Source organism: Mus pahari, chromosome 17 (assembly GCF_900095145.1).
Source record: "Mus pahari chromosome 17, PAHARI_EIJ_v1.1, whole genome shotgun sequence".
Lineage (NCBI taxonomy): Eukaryota > Metazoa > Chordata > Mammalia > Rodentia > Muridae > Mus > Mus pahari.
In genome coordinates this window covers 15,518,974-15,532,059 of record NC_034606.1, presented here as the reverse complement: position 1 = coordinate 15,532,059, position 13,086 = coordinate 15,518,974, and positions in this window count along the sequence as shown.

Here is a 13,086-nt window from a genome sequence, read left to right as displayed (position 1 = left end):
ACACACACACACACACACATACACAGAGTCACAGAGATGGAGTGAAACTGTATTTATCACATGTGTCCAGTTCTTTAACCATTATTAGAATTCTAGTGTCCACAGTCACTTGGAATAGTGCCTTTATTCTCTACTATTAATGGAGTTTAAGTGGAGCAATATTTATATAAACTTAGGCTTGTAGACATTGCCTAGATACTGGTTGATGTCAGTTACTTGTTTTTCTCTGATGTGAATGAAGGCCATATGAAATAATATTTGGGAACTAACAGACCGAACTATATATAAGCACTATTCACAGCAGAAAGCCATTTCTTCTTAACATGTGTGATCTTATTATCAATGTGACTTTTTACTTTTCCTTTAGTTCCTATGGCAACTGATAGAATATAAAACTTCCCCCCGTTCTTTCACTCTTGCCTTACTAACAAAAAAAATAAGAATATGCTTCAAATAAAGTGCATTGTTATGAAAAAGAAGGTAGTACTGTTGAAGCATAAGGATGTTCTCTCTCAACTTGATGTGGGAGGGTGGGGGAATAACAGGGCAGGGCTACCCTCTCAGAGGAAAAAAGTAGGGAGGAAGGGCTTTGCGTGGAGGGAAATAGGAGGCAGGACAACAATAGGAATGTAGAATGCATAAATTAATGAAGAGTGTCTCATTTCACTCCATCTGAAACTGGATATCTAAATGTCCCAGGGTCTGACACTGGATTATTAAATTTTTTTCTCCAACAACAATATGTTGTTGTCTCTCCTGGATTTCAAGATAATGGTAGGAAAAACATTTAAAAATACATTAATTTTAGCAAAAAATGGCATAGACTTTTCTTCTAATTTCAATAAGATCATGACTAAATAAAGAAAACTGTTTTCTATTAGTATTAGGAGAAATGAAGACACAGAAGTTTCCTAAGCATAGAAAGTAGAAGGCAATAATTTGTAATTGCAATTACATTAAAAGGTACTAAGCAACTCTGATTATAAAACTCAAATGTAGAACACTGCTTTGAATGAACAAGGAGTGGGGTTCCACCCCATCCTAGGGAGCTCTAAGGATTTTAAACAGCATTGTCTATGTAAATTAAATGATTTACATTATGAATAAGTTACACTAATTACATTTGTAACAATCCCATTTCTCTACTTTTCAGTAGGTCCATAATAGACTACTATTAAGATTGGATTAAAATTCCAAGACATCCAATTTCCTCAGTTCAATAACTGCACATAAAATATTTGAAGACTAAATATTGAAAATATTGCCCAAGCTATATTTCATAGCTAGATTTCAGTGGTTGATATAATAACAATATGTAGAAATATATATCAGTATGGAATTGGAAGTCTGTATATTAATACACAACATTGGGTAATAATTAAATTGTGAAATTCTATTGGAAAAATATGACACTGATTATATAACATAAGATTAGCTGTCAGAAGGAGATTCGTATTTAAGTCTCGAAATATTTAGTGGATCCAGACTATTGTAAAAATGTGAAATAGTTCAATAAGTCTTGAATTGAGGTCATCAGCTATTATCATGCAAACACTAAAAATACACTTTGAAATTAGCCTTTTAAAGCTCACTGTCATATACACTGAGAGTCAAAGTATGCTGCAAAAGATGGGAAAAATCAGCCCTTATATGTGTTATTTTTTTTCCATCTTGCTTCTGGGTCCAGAAGACAAGCCTAGTTGTGATACAAGAAAACAATTTTTAGTATATATCATATCTGCCAATAACACAGAAACTAAATAGGTTACATTCTCAAGCTCTTGAGTACAGAGAGATTTTTGCTCTAGTCAGCGATGTCTTTCTACAAATAGTATTCTTATTATCCCAACAAGATATCTTCCCTGCATTTTGTTAATATTACTATGTTTTTTGTGCTATGCACAGGATTCTTAATTAAGAAACAAAGTATATATTTACAAATTCATTATTACCACCCACTTTACTTTTATTGTCTTTAACGTCTTACGGCTGGCTTTTTCATAAACTGCATCTTTTTTGATAATTCAATAGAAAATACCAGTTGTACATTATTATTTTTGTGGGTGCATGTTCATGTAGTTCATATGTAAATGGGTATAACATGCCATGCATGTAAAGATCAGAGCACAACTGTTTGGAGTCAACTCTCTAATTTCTACTTAACATGGATTCCAGAGATAAAACTGGTTCACAGTCTTACACACCAAGTCATTTTAGAGTTATATTTTACATTTTATGTTACATATTACTCATCTTGAAAATAATCTCATAGAATCAAGTCTGGATATTTCCAGGTAAGGGAAACAGTGGTCCAGTTGATTTTAATGCTATTTAGAGATAGAAAATTTCTTAACAGTGGTATATGTTATTTCTAAGCATTTTCCATCTATTCTACCATATGATCTTGTATAAAACTATAAGTAAAAAGATCACATTTTTTGAAAACTGTGAAGTAATTGAACCTCTTGATTAGTTCTAATGTTAATTATTGACTGTCTATAAAATTTTTATTTCATAAAGAATATTAGCAAAGTTAATAAACTTTAAAAACAGATATACATAATGTAATTTTTGGTTTGCAAAAGTGTTAGATTACATATTATATTAATATCTGAATTCAGTGCTTAGCAACTGATAACCTAAAAGAACCAAGGGCATGCCGGTGTATATATTTTATTATACTACATATAATAGTAGTTAGTACAAACAGGGGACATTTACACTTACTGGGATTTTTAATATAGAGAGCAAGACATAGCCAAATCTCTCTAATTCATAGTAGAGAAGCCTGGTGTCTATAATCATCAGCACTATCATGTGATTTTCCAAGTGATAGCAAAATATATTGCATATATATGCTTGTGGAAAGACCAGTGAGACACATCTGAGACCTCAAACATGCCCAGCCAATTAGTTTTGCAAACATGATGATCTCATTCAGAACTACTAAACTCACAGAAAACAGAGGTTGTTAATCCATACTCTGAAAATATGTGTTATTTCATTTGCAATTGGTAGTACTGTTTCTTTTCTAATTTAATTTTTAATTATGCAACATTGAGGAATACAATTATGTATCTTTGGAGGAGATTATATGAAATGTTTAAAATAGGAATTTATCTTCACTGTATATCTCCATTCAGAGTAAATATAACCAATGAAAATGAGAAATTCACCAGTTAATTATCCATCACTTACACATACACACAGACATATGGCAATTATCTTTGTATGTTTAGGAATTCACAGTTTCTCCTCTAAAGTATTTGCTAACCACAAGATAATTTACCCACACCTTTGAATATAAGAAAATAAACCATTAATTAGCTATTTGACATCAGAAAAATAATAATTTGACATCTGGGAATATTAATAGTTTAGAATGTCTGCAAAAGCATCATGTGAATTGAAATCTTAGATTTTAAATCAACAAAAATCTTGTTACAAGGTTTCTTTCTCGTGTTTCTACGTGAATAAGGAATAGTAACTCCACATATTCTCAATTTATCTGCACACCTTATTTTGTTTCCTCAGCAACCATAAGCACTTCTGTGGTACTAACATTAAAACCTTCAAATTGGAAAGTCAAAAAACACTTTTATAGTATTAGGTTTAATCAAGTTTCTGAATATCATCCAGCAATAATAATCCTTATAAACATAGAATTTGTTGCATTTTACTAAAACCATAATATCCCTAATGAGTAATTCTTCATTGTGTAACTTCTAGAAGAACATCTGGGTGTTCTCACTAGCCCTAAGCTCAAATCCTCTTAAAGGCTTTGAGGATGGATGACTGCTGTCATGGTTACTTAGATTCTGAATAGCTGATAGAGGGGAAACCTGACTGAACTTCCTCTTCATGGCAAATCCCATATTGCAGGCATCAGTTGCCTTTTTCATTGGGTGCAAAGAAAATAAAAGGGGAACATTTCTCTTGTATTAACTCATGCCAAGAAACACCAAAATCTTGATTTAATGTCTGTAACGTTCATGAGTTTCTTTGTTTTGAGTTCATAGCACTATACTCCATGGCAGCCAAAAAGAAGTGGACCGTGGGCTTTATGCTATGTCTTTACTAAAGGGTCTTTGAGAACAAGGAAAGAATTAAAGATTGGGAGGCAGAGGCAGGTGGATTTCTGAGTTAGAGGCCAGCCTNGTCTACAAAGTGAGTTCCAGGACAGCCAGCGCTATACAGAGAAACCCTGTCTCGAAAAACAAAACAAAAAACAAACAAACAAACAAACAAACAAAAACCAAGAATTAAAGAGTCTATTTTTCTCTAAGTAGTTTAGGGTTAATTCAGAACAGTATAGCTGTTCAACTTTGTCGTTGCCAGTTATAACAAGTGAAATAGTCTTCTCCATGTGTTCATATGTTTCTCAAAGGAGAATCTTAACAAAGCTCAAATTACTTTCCTAGTCTTTCTCCTTATTTTGCCTTTTCATAGCATGGCAGTTATTTTTACAGGAAAAAAATTAAAAATCACATATGTATGCATGTTAGTCATAGCATACCATAAATAAGTTATGATCGCAACTAAGCATTTCATTAAATCAGTTGAGAAAACCTTTTTACATTGATCTACTATAAACATTGAAGTTCTCATGGTAGGCATTTGAATGTTGGAGGAACTTCATTGAGATAGACATGCTCAGGCCTTGCTTCGATTGAATTTGCATGTAAGAAGGAAATAAAATAGACCATATAACTGATAAAGGGAAACTATAAATATGAAATGGACCAAAGTAGAAGAAAAAAACAAGGATCTAAGCCAAGTTTGATGGATAGGAAATGAAATCATTCTCCAATTTTAAAGAAGTCTTCTGTGTTGATATAAACTGAGATCATAGCAAATTTGGTTCTACACACACTAAGTAATCTTAAGAGGAATTAGGGCAGGAAAATTGCTTCTGTGGGCATTCTATCAGAGTTCCAGTCAGAGGAAAACAAAAGATCTCCAGGTGTTTCACAATGAACATTGCAATTGTTAAACCCTGACTAAGATAACCATTGGCCACAGAGTTTGATTTCTTTTTCCTCTTTGCTTCTTATTTCTTCCCACCCTGGATGTGATAGCAGGGCTTCCTATACTTCTGATTCTTGATTTTCTGAAGTCAAGTGCTTTTATCTGACTCATCAACAAATTATAGTGTTTTACACATTTAACATTAAACAGTTTTATGGCAACTGGATGCATAATTTACATATGGGCTGAGCCAAAATGATCTGCTCCCACAATGTAAAAACTGACTGTCATGTGGTAACTCTTTTGGGGGAAGATTATCCTCTCCCCATTGCAGGGTGTAGTTGTGTTACTTCTGTTGCGTTGTTTAACTTTCTTGCTCCGCTACTCTCCACATTCACCATCCTTCCAGTGCTGAGACCAAGAACTTGGCTCTGACTCAGGAAACTGGCAACAATACAATTTCTCTTTCAGAATATTGCTGATTGGGCACCTCTCCTTCAAAGTGAAGTTTATTGGCCGTTTTACAGCAGTGCTATTTGTTTGTTTGTTTGTTTGTTTTTACACACACACAATGTTCTACTTTTATGGGCAGAAGCCAGAAGATAGGAAGAAATGTTTCCAGAGCGTGGCCTGGAAGCCATTTGTTTCATCTTTATTTCATCAGACACAGCTTAATTATGCTGATTTAAACATAACTGCATAGAAGCCTATAGAAAATAGTGTTCATCTCTACCCATAAGAAAGAATAGAGTGACTTATGCCATGGTCTTAAATGTAGAATTTAGAATGTCTCAGTTCATGTAAGTTGGGGTATCTAGTAAGCTGTCATTTGTCAGTCTCATGAAAAGAGTTCCAGATTAAAAGGTATTATTTTCCAAAATATTCTTTATCTTTAAATCCTATTATAACATAAAAATCACCTTGTGAATTACATTTGAGCTTAAGTTGTCTGAAAAAAGAGTTAGCATTTTGAATAATGTATCTTTTAATTGGACTCATAGCAGTCCAATCATTTGCTTGTTCTGTGTAAACATTAGATAGAAAAGGGTTTAAGCCATACACCTTTGGCCATTAGCTTAACAAACACTTCAAGAGTACTTGGGAGGAATTAAAGTAAGGTATTTTATAGAAGTTGAGATGATGACAAGCCATTAATAAAGGTTTATCTAATATATATGAAATGACAAGATTAAAATCCATGAACATGGAGGTGAGAGCTGTGTATTTTTTCTCATAAAGTTGAACTTTAGTTTATTATTTTTAATTTTATTTTTAATTTATTTTTTACACTCCATATTCAATTCCCACACCCATCCTCCTTCCAACTGTTCCACATTCCATACTTCCTCCCCACCCCACCCTATTTCCATGTGGATGCCCCAACCCCCCACCCCACCTGACCTCTATACTTCTTGGGACCTCCAGTCTCTGGAGGGTTAGGTTCATCATCTCTGAATGAACACAAACCAGGCAGTCCTCTGCTGTATGTGTGTTGGGGACCTCATATATGTTGCTGTATGCTGCCTGTCTAGTGGTCCAGCATTTGAGAGATGTCAGGGGTCCACATTAACTGAGACTGCTGGTTCTCCTACTGGGTCACCCTTCTCCTCAGCTTCTTTCAGGCTTCCCTAATTCAACAAGAGGGATCAGCTGCTTCTGTCCATTGGTTGTGTGCAAAAATCTGCATTTCAGCTGCTCATTGGGTCTTCCTGGGAACAGTCATGCTAGGTCCCTTTTTGTCAGGATTCCATAGCCTCAGTAATAGCGTCATGCCTTGGGACCTCCCCTTGAGCTGGATCCCTCTTTAGGCCTGTTGCTGGACCTTCTTTTCCTTAGGGTTCTCTCCATTTCCTTACCTGAAATTCTTTAAGACAGAAACAATTATGGGTCAGAGATATGACTGTGGGATGGGAACCCCATTCCTCACTTGATGTCCTGTCTTCCTGCTGGAGGTGGGCTCTATAAATTCCCTCTCCGTACTGTTATGCATTTCATCTAAGGTCCCTCCCTTTGAATCCTGGGAGTCTCTGACCTGCCGGATCTCTGGTTCATTCACCCCAATCTCTTATTTCCTGATGTTGCCTGTTTCCATTCTTTCTGCTGGCCCTCAGTACTTCAGTGCTTTTCCCACACCCAATACCAAATCAGGTTTCCCTCTCACCCCCACTCTCCCCACGCTGGTCTACTTTCCCTCACAGGTCCCTCCCTCCCTCCCTCCCTCCCTCCCCACTTGTTATTGCTTACTTCTCTCTCCCAAGTGGAACTGAGGCGACCTCACTTGGGCACTTCAGCTTGTTGAGCTTTTTCAGTTCTGTGAACTGTATCTTGGGTATTCTGTACTTTTTTTTCTAGCTAATATCAATTTATTAGTGAGTAAGTTGCATTCATGTCCTTTGGGGTCTGAGTTACCTCACTCAGGACGATATATTCTAGTTCCATCCATTTGCCTGCAAAACTCAAGATGTCTTCATTCTTAGTAGCTGAGCAGTATTCCATTGTGTAAGTGAACCACATTTTCTGTATCCTGTCTTCTGTCGTGAGACATGTGGGTTGTTTCCAGTTTCTGGCTATAACAAGCCCACTGAACATAGTGGAACACGTGCATGGTGGGGCATCCTTTGGGTATATTCCCAAGAGTGGTATAGCTGGGTCTTCAGTTAGATCTATTTTAAATTTTCTGAGTAACCTCCAGATTGATTTCCAGAGTGGTTACACCAGCTTGCAATTCAACCAGCAATGGAGGAGTGTTCCTCTTTCTCCACATCCTTTCCAACATGTGTTGTTACCTGAGGTTTTGATCTTAGCCATTCTGATTGGTGTAAGATGGAAAGTCAGGGTCATTTTTATTTGCATTTCTCTGATCACTAAGCCCTTTGAACATTTCTTTAGATGCTTTCCAGTCATTCAAGATTCTTCAGTTGTGAATTCTCAGTTTAGTTCTATACACCGTTTTTTGACTGTGTTTTTTTTTTTTTTTTTTAGAGAGCTAAGTATTTTTAAATATTAGCAAATTTATTGAGTTTCCTGGAGTAGTCGATATCCTCATAAGACAATCTGTACTACCCAGAAATACAAGGAACTTTTTTGAAAGTCTCACAAGTTTCTGTAGGAATCTATATTATGTCCCAGTAACTCCAGAAAATTCTGCACACTTTTCATCTGTGCAGGAAAAATGGATGACTTCAAATCTTAGGTCTTTTGTAGCAGCTCTAATCTCAATGTTACACCTGCTCTTGATGCTCTAAAGTTGAAGCTAATGTATTCTTTTCTAGTGACACATCAAATGACTGTATAAACTGAATTCAGACTATTTTATGTGTCTTAAAATGTGCATTGCTTTCTCTTGGTACAAAAGTATTCATTCTTCATAAAGAGCACGTATGTGTGTTGTGTGAAAATGTAGAGCTGAGGCCCATATATCCTTTCTCCATGCTCAGCTAGAACACAAGATTAGGTTATGGAAATGATAACTAAAGCAAGCAAGAATTCAAAATCATAATGGAGACAATTTTGTTCCAAAATTTAATTTTGCTTCAAACCATTCTATTTTGTTAACCATAATAAAGCATATTAAAAAGGGATTTTCAGAGCACAGAGCAAGTACTCATAAGTTAAGAGCACTTTCTACTCTTGTAAGAACCACAGGTTCAGCTGCCAGCATCCATTTGCAACTACTGCCATATGTAACTCCAGTTCCAGAGGAACTCCTCTGCCATCCACAGACACCATGCAATGATATGGTACATAGATACACCTGCAGACAAATACTCATCCACATCCAATCAACATAAATAAATCCCACAATTACCAAGGTTTTTTGTAGGAAATTCCTATAGCTTTTAAGAATGTAACTGATAGCAACTAAGTAGCAAACCTTCAAATTTCCCAGAAGATAGTTTAAAAATCATGAGTCTTTTTTGGATGTATATGTGTCTTCATGTGTGTGCGTGGGGGGTGTAGTTGTATGTGTGTGTGTGTGTGTGTGCGTGTGTGTGTATGTGTGTGTGTGTGGTTGTATGTGTGTATGTGGGGGGGTTGTGTGGTTGTGTGTGTATGTGTATGTGGGGTGTGTGGTTTGTGTGTGTGTGTGTGTGTGTATGTGGGGGATTGTGTGGTTGTGAGTGGGTATGTCTGTGGGTGTGTTTGTGTGTGTCTCTATGCCTAGCTTTTCAAATAGATGCTGAGGATCTGGAACTGACTTCTTATTCAACAAGTCCTGTCATCTTGCTGTCCACCTCAGGTGTTGATTTTAAATACTGATGTTTTCTTTCTTTTCTTTCCTCCTTGACTCCAGTATTTTGCTTTAATCAAATTAGTTTCTAAAATAATAAACCACTTTTTGTTTCACTCAAATTTTCTATTATATATATATATATATATACTGTATTTATTATATTTCTAAATTTATTGGTATTTTGTTTTCTTCTACCTGTTTGGGGTTTGAACTGCTCATTCCTCTGTATTTTTAAGATTAAATATTATGTCCAGAATTTAGATTTTACTTCTTTTCTAAAGTGAGGATTTTATTGTTATTACTTTCTCACTTAAAAGTTTTCTTAGTTGAAGTTAATAAATTTTCATAAGCTATATCCTCAATTTTTCCTAGGTCAATTATTTTTAATTTGATTTGTAAGGGGTTCTCTGAACCACTGGGAAATTAGAGTTTTCTCTATCTGTCTCTGTTTCTGTCTTTCTTTCTTTCTTTCTTTCTTTCTTTCTTTCTTTCTTTCTTTCTTTCTTTCTTTCTTTCTGTATGTCTGTCTGTCTGTCTGTAACTGGCTCTGTCTTACACATATGCACACACAAGCACCTAATCATATCAGTTATAATCCATATTGGAATATCTCCTCTGGACAATTACTTCTCTCTTCACTTGTATCTCACACTAGTACTTCAAAATGGTTTTCTGGAAGCCCCCACTCCTTCAGACTATATAATTCTATGAAAATATTGAAATATACAGAATGTTTGATATCAGCAAAAATTAGAGAAATGTCTATGCAATAGCTAAGAAACATGCAAAAATTTTGTCTTGAAGAGTAGGACTTTTTCATGAGGATGTTTCAGAATTTACTCCAGAGCAACAGTTACTTTCTTAGGCCTTCACTGAGAAAATGTATTGGAACCCCCAGATGTAGGTTTACGGTAGTGTTCATTCTCATACAGAAATTTGTCTCCAGACATTTTGCAGGATCAAAATTTCATATTGCTTCCAAATGTTCATTTGTCAACACTATGACTTAAATCTTTTATTTGATCTCAGTACATATTACTCAAGAAAATCAGACCCCTATACATCCTTTACCTGTAAACTCCACATGACCTCCCATTCCCAAAGATCCTAGCTCTTAGAAGGGACAAAGAAAATAAGTCTCAGTTTGCCTGGTGTTTCTCATTGTAAAAGAACATATGAGAATGCCAAAGTTTATTTTTACTAATCTAACTAAGATATTACCTGTCAATTTAAAATAAAAGAGTTTAAAATCATAAATTATATTGTGAAGTTACTGGTTGACCTATACAAGAAGAACAAGAAAACTAATGTACAGGTACTTTTCCATAAATATATTCAGTAAATATTGGTGATATGTTTTATTATTCTTCATTACGTGGTGTTGTAAAATGCCATTCAAGCTCTTAAATTCAATATGTTTCCTATTTGCAACCTTCCTCTTTCCATGTGATTATAGACTCTTGCCTTGTCTGTGACATCTTTTCATTGTCATATTCAACACTTGGCACAAATTAACACAATACTCAACAGAGAATGCCAAACTGACAGAGATGCAGCCAACTTTTTCCACCTACATTAAAAAAATTATTTCACATCAATTTGTTAAGTCTTTAAACCCTTGCCATCTGCAACACAACACATTCTCCAGTTTTGGATGAGGGATACATATTCTCATTTTGTTACACTTAGACTCCTGGGACCATGTCCAACACAAATAAAGAGAATGAAATCCAGGGTCTGGTGTTTTAATCTGCTTTGGCAGAGAAAGAAACTACTTGGAGGAGAAATACTGACAAACTCAATAGCAAGGTAGCAATCAAACAGGGAATATAAAGGAAAATGAAAGTATGCCTTTATAGGTCTCCTGAGGTTTGGGCTATATACTTGTGGTTATATATTATACATATATATTATGACTATAATATATGTATATATTATAGATATGGAGAGAGAGAGAGAGAGAGAGAGAGAGAGAGAGAGAGAGAGAGAGAGAGAGAGAGATCAAACATATGCATGTGAGATAGTGAGAAAATAAACATTGGCAAAGTAATTGAACAAACTCACAAAGCACCACTTTCCCTAAAGGCCTCCATAGATTGCTGGTCAGTACCAGAACTACACTTTGTTTTTTGCTCTAGTGCACTTACATGCAAAAGGCTGACAAGTAGGGATTTTGATGTAATGGCAATGAGAATAGATATATGTGGTCAGAACTGCTCTACAAATCCACTGAATACAGTATTTCACAGAAATAAAAGTATATTCTCTCCTCATGAGCTAAAAATACATTGTTCTGATGATAAGCAACTTTAAACAATCAGATTGAACTACAAAATACAAACAATGGATTGTTTTTGTAGCAGCATGCTATAATATAAGTTGTGAAATACTATGGATTATTTACAAAGAGCAGTCCCAAATGTCTGTAAGCCTAAATGGCACTGGAATTAAAAGGTCTCAGGTATCCTTTGACTATTATTTTTATTTTTTTATATAATAACATATTATAAAATGGGACATTTATTTTATATAAAGGTAAGTTTTCCATAACCAGACATGTTTTTCAGAAGGGCACTAAAAGACTTTAGTCATACAATTTTACTATCTCATCTTACAGCTTATTCCCTCCTAGGACCATGGAGTGACCAATTTGGAAACCCAGATTGACCTATAAAACCTTGTAAATCCTCTACAAATACAAACCTGTGAAAATCACCATAGGGAAACCTGTAAGCCAATAGGAGGTTTACTCCCAACTCAAAATTACGTCTATCCCTAGCCATGCTGAGACTACTTCTGACACCTTTGTTTAACACCAACACAGAGTGGAGCTATGACAGAACACCAAACACCATTTAGCTCCGCCACAACCTATCAAGTTTGGGTAATAGAAAACAAAGGGACAAACAACTTAAAAGTCAAGACCAAGACACATTAACAAAGAACTAATTCTATGTAGCAGGTCAAATTGCAAAATCACAAATGACATGAGTAACAAAGGAATATTTGTTCCCTAGTAATTAGCACATCTACAGTAATGTTTTCGAAGAAAAGCTGTTTACCTAATGCAAAAAGCAGTGAATTACAAAAACAGCAACTATAACTATGTTTACGGAACTCAAGAGAAACCCATTCACAGACAAATGTCTAAATAATTACCCCCCAAAAATACAAGAAGTTGAGAAAGTAATAATAATTCAAGATATAGAACTGGAGTTGGATAGAGAAATTTTTTTAAAACTTATTAGATATTTTCTTCATTTACATTTCTTTTTTTATTTTTTAAACTTATTTTATTAGATATTTTCTTCATTTACATTTCAAATGCTAGCCCAAATGTCCCTTATACTGTCCCCCACCCTACTCCCCTGCCCACTCACTCCCACTTCTTCGCCCTGGCGTTCCCCTGTATGAGGCATATAAAGTTTGCAAGACCAAGGGGCATCTCTTCCCAATGATGACTGACTAGGCCATTTTCTGCTATATATGCAGCTTGAGATATTAGCTCTGGGGGTACTGATTAGTTCATATTGTTGTTTCACCTATAGGGTTGCAGACCCCTTCAGTTCTTTGGGTAATTTCTCTAGCTCCTCCATTGGGGTCTCTGTGTTCTATCCTATAGATGACTGAGGACATCCACTTCTATATTTGCCAGACATTGGCATAGCCTCACAGAGATAGCTATATCCAACAAGATGATCACGTGGTTTTTGTCCTTGAGTTTGTTTATATAGTGGATTACATTGATGGATTTCCATATATTAAACCATCCCTGCATCCCTGGGATGAAGCCTACTTGGTCACGATGGATGATCTTTTTGATGTGTTCTTGGATTCGGCTTGCAAGGATTTTATTGAGTATATTTGCATTGATAATCATAAGG